Genomic DNA, 5,189 nt, shown 5'->3' with positions numbered 1-5,189 from the left:
AGCACCTTATCCCAATTAGGGAAGCATATAAGTAATAATAAAAGAAAATCAGTAACAACAAAGATAAAGTAAGATAAATTATTTATGTATGATCAGTTGCGCATTTGACTTTCTCTTAAATTTGTTGCACATTTATTAATAAAAACCTATCTAATAAAAAAAATGTTTTTAATTTTTATATTTTCAGTAAAATGTTATCAAGGTTTCATATTTTTATATCACTAAGTTTAATTATTAAACATTAAACCAATGAATTTAGTTTTTTTCATTAAATATTCATATTGTTTAAGAAAATAAAAGACACTAAATCTCCATGTTGTTTAAGGTTTAAGGTCCAAATTCATTATGAAAGAATAAGCACCTCAAAGTTGGAGTGACCCCATATTATATAGTACATGAAGTCAATATAAAGGACATACATTACCTTTATGGAGCAAATATGACAGCTGCATCAAATGAAGAGAAGAAAATATGACACGTGTACTGCAGCAAATGGATGAATGACAGCTGCATCACGAGAATATGGAGTTAGACAAAGAATCAATCAAGTGATAAAATTGATTTGTTAGCTCATTAATATTAATATTACAGCTGTCAATGAGGAAAGTGTATTTTCTTTTATCAGCAATAATAAATAAATAAATTAGAATCATTTCAGGGGTGGTTCAACCCTTATACGCATTACACAATACCAATTCCAGTTGCATACCGTCAAAACCAACAAAACAAACCTTGCCCTTATATGAACTAAAACAAACTTCAAGAAACTAACCTCATACACTTCATTGGTTCCAAACACCAATCAGAATAGGAGAAGGAAACTGATCGGGAATTTGTAGACACCCAGGATCAAACCTTTACTTGAACGTGTATATGTGTATATGTTTCATGTCTTAAGTGGGTGATGAAATTCTTATAGACTATTTCTTCACTTGCATATATATGAAAAATGTATAATTTTTGCGTACAAGTCTCTTTTCTATACTATACTATAATAGAGTAAACAATCATTTATGTCAATTTGCATATCAAGGATTAAATTCTAAGTGTTATATAGTGTGAAAATGTATGTGGATGACGATAGTTTGGAGTGTTTGGTTTAAGGTTTAAGGTTTAGGGTTTAAGGTTTTTTTTTAGAAATGTAAAAGTAGTTGTTCAAGAAATGTTCACTCATGCACAACTCAAATGATGAACCTAGATGTTTCTCAACCAGGATTTTCCATTGAGACATCAAAGTGGTCTAGTTTTCACACTGGCAAATACTCAGCACAACATGAGTGGAGAACATGATGTGGGATTAGGGTGCAACGAAAATCAATGCTTATAAAATGGTATGGAACGTCATTGACAAACACTCGATGGTCGAACCTGCACCATATTTTTCTCGTCAAATTTCCCTAATAGTTATATGGAGTATTACATGCTCAAAATTTTTCAGAGATGGAAAAGGGTGAATGAAGTCTTTATATCACGAAAGTTCAATAGGTGGGAAAGAGGTTTCAATTCGTGAGGCTATATTTTTTTTTTATCAGCAATGAATTCGTGAGGCTATATGATATCAGGAATGCAATACAAACAGAGAAAGAACTAGACAATATCATAAGTGAGAACTTTAAGCTACATGTCAACATACCAAGATATAGAAGGAACAAGATCCAAAAATATTAAGAACCAAGGAGCAAGGAACGACTAACATATGCCCATACAAAACTGAAGAAACATATTATTTGAAGGGAAAAGAAAAGGAAGCCAACTTATGTTGATGTTACAAAAGGAGTGTCCCTGTCTATGTCAACACATGATAGATGGAATGGACCAATGATATTGATGTGAATGTAATAACAAGAATACATGATTCTTTGACATTCTTAGGAGCAACTTGAGTTGGTCATGAAATGGCACTTTACTTAGAATTGGATCAATGTTCTAATTCAAGAACTCACCAAGACTTTGCACCAAACCAAAGCTCATATGGAAGTCCATATATTGTCAAATGGAATCAAACAACAAGGAATGAAGAACAACAATTGAAAACCGAACAGAATTGAAAGGTAAAGCTACTGTACCGAACAGAAATTGAAAGCTAAGCTAGGAAACACAAATGTAATCGGTGGAAAAGAATGAAGAACACTAAACATGGTAAAATACCGAATGGAATTGAAAGAAATGAAAGGAAGAACACTTATGGAGTGAAGCTTGCTGGATTGAGACTTGGAAAAAGTAGTCACGCCACTTGGAGCCTTGTTCCAAGATAAGTGATAGAATGCCGCCACTTGAAGCTCACCATTGGCACACAAGATAAGGCAAAGGAAAAAGAAGACACAAGACTCACAATTTCTCTCTAAATTTGAGTATAGTCTCTCTACTTCTAATTTCCAAATCTGAATTTTACAAAGGCAAGCACCTTATTTATAGCCTAAGAGGTGCTGAAAAATAGGTGGGAAAATTCAAATGAAACTCATTTGAAATTCCCACAAAAAACAAGTCACATGGGAGGTGTGACTTTTTTCTACTATGACACCTCCTAAAAAACTACACCTACACCCCCCTACTAAGTCACATGGACAATGTGACTCTCTCTAATACATTCACACCTATTTATTTAATATCCACACCTCCTACAAGAGTCATTCAAATGATGCTCTTTTATTTAAAGCTTGGCCTTGCCCCTTTGGGCTTGGGTCTTTTTGGGCTTGGGCTTTGGGCTTGGGCCTCATCTTTTGCAAAGACTAATAAGAAGAACTTTAAATGCTTTGGCCCTTGTCAATTTCTTCTATTGAAGACATCTTTTTGATTCTCATCAGATACAAACTAAGAAGTTAGATCTACCATGGTTGGAAAATAGCTATGTTGGACACATGCAACTAGATGTATCATTTAACAAGGTCAATGACGGTTTTATCAAAGGGGGAATGAATACAATTAAAGTGAGGTATATCACTGGAAGAAAATTATTAAAAAACAATCAAATTTAGAGACAAAAAATAATTAGTCAATATATTGACTAAATTAAATACTATTTTAGAGACTAACAAATTATTGGTATCTAAAGTGGTTTGTATTATTAATAAAAAATTATAAAATAGTTTCTAAATTAGTATCTAAATTAGTTACCAAGGTTAGAGACTAATTTAAAATATAAAATAGTTAGTAACTAAAACCTTGGTAGCGAATGATTAGATACGAATTTAGAAACTACTTTAAACATCTATAATTTTTTAGTTTATAAAATGTCTCTAATTTAATCAATATAGTGACTAATTATTTTGGTATCTAAAATTAGTTTCTATTTAATGATTTTCTTGTAGAGTATGGGGGACAACATAGTTTTATTAACATAGAAAAGCGAAAAAATTGTAGAGGAAATGGTAAAACTCAATAAAAGGTGGTTTGAAAGTCTATTTCAATCTATAGTGCCATGGTCGAAATAGAAAATGTCAAGAAACCGATTAGTTTGGGTAAGATGCAGTGGGATGTCTCTTTCTACTTGGAACGTAAAGTGCTTTAACAAGGTTGATGCCGAGGTCAAAACTTTGATTCTTATATTGACGAAGCAACGCTAGCCTAAGATAATATTGAATATCCAAGGCTCAAGGTTAGACTATCATTGGGTTTTAGTGCCTCGCTCAAGCAAGATATGAAGATCAATGGACAAATCCGTGTTGTAGTAGTGGAAGAGGAAATGCCAAATAATGTTAATAATTAGTACCAATGTAGCTGGTAGCATATGAAATCGTCAAACATCATCTCCTCTTGGATTCTCTAGTAAAGGGAACCATATTCTCTGATCACCAACATGACAATGAAGATAACCAAATATAAGGATTTAGGGACAGAGATTTCTTTGCACCAAAATAGTAGTGATTCTAGCGCTCAACATCGTCAAGTGGCGCATATGGAGGAGAATGATCAATGTTCGGTGCAACCTTGGCAAACTTCTCCTCAGGAGATTTTTGTATCTCGAAACCAGAGACTAGTTCACGTTGAAAACCTTTGCACGAATTTAGTAAAGTATGATTAGTTAGACTATAGGAAGCAAACAACTCAAAATTTGGCTATGGTTAAAATACATAATGAAGTCTTTCTTGTACTCCTTTTCAGAATGGGTAATGGACTCCATTCAATGTATTAAGAGCTACACTTGATCAATAGGTGTGTAGTGTGGGATTCTGCTATAAGGTTGAAGGTAGGGAGTGCATAATTGGTGGAGGATGCGAGTGTAGAAATAAGATGTTGTAGCTCAATTAGGAATATGTGAATAAGTGGAGGTCTCTAGAAGTAGAGATTGTAATATATGGATGTGGGTTAAAGATACAGATCCAGAATGATGGACTAATAAGGGCAGGGGGTTGAAGGAAGGTGTGCGTTGGGAGAACCATATTGTTGGGAAGATATGACATTGTTGAGAAGGAAAGATTCTTGGGGTTGTTGGGATGGAAACTCGTAGTGTGATGTTTGTCAAACTTTTAATAGCAATAATTAAAAGAGGTTAGAGTATATAACAATTTTTTGTGGAAAAGAAAAGGTATGATCTGGTATTGTATTTACTTTATGTACAATTCTGGTGGATTTTACTACCCTTACCAGTTTGACTTAGCCTTGGAAAGAAGCCGAGAATGTTTGTTGTAAATGTTTTTATGCAGGGAGAGATGGAAAGCCAAACTGGATCCACGAGAAGAAAGAATGAAGAATCAGAAGTCCATATGTGCCATTGCAGCTAAATGCTAGGAAGGCGACATCAATCAAGCAGCGACATAGCGAATTAAGCAGAGGGGAAGAGAGTTAGGGCGAACAACAACCAATTTATTGAGACAACAACCATTATATAGGTGCAGGGGTTGTGGCTACGTAGGGAATGATTGATAAGGAAGTCTTGGAAAAATGAAGATGAAGGAAGAAATAAGCATATGCTGACAGGTTTGAGCTAATTGGAATGTATGTAAAATAAATTGTGGTTAGTAGTGGTAAATCTGGTTTTATGCGGAATGTTGAATAATTCTGCAGAATGAACAATATAGTTATGGGTTGGTTTAGGATCCTGATATGCTTGTGTAATTCTTAGGAAGTCTGAGTCTTTTTTTTTCTTTTTTTTATCTATGATTCATATTGATTTTTTTTTGTCAAATAGGATGTAGGGTTCTTTTGAGATGTATAGGGGTTGGAACACTCCTGAAGTGTCCCCTTTAATT

Source organism: Phaseolus vulgaris, chromosome 10, assembly GCF_051622355.1.
Source record: "Phaseolus vulgaris cultivar YP4 chromosome 10, ASM5162235v1, whole genome shotgun sequence".
In the NCBI taxonomy this organism is placed as follows: Eukaryota; Viridiplantae; Streptophyta; class Magnoliopsida; order Fabales; family Fabaceae; genus Phaseolus; species Phaseolus vulgaris.
The sequence above is the reverse complement of the archived record's forward strand: the minus strand, read 5'-3'. Positions refer to the sequence as shown.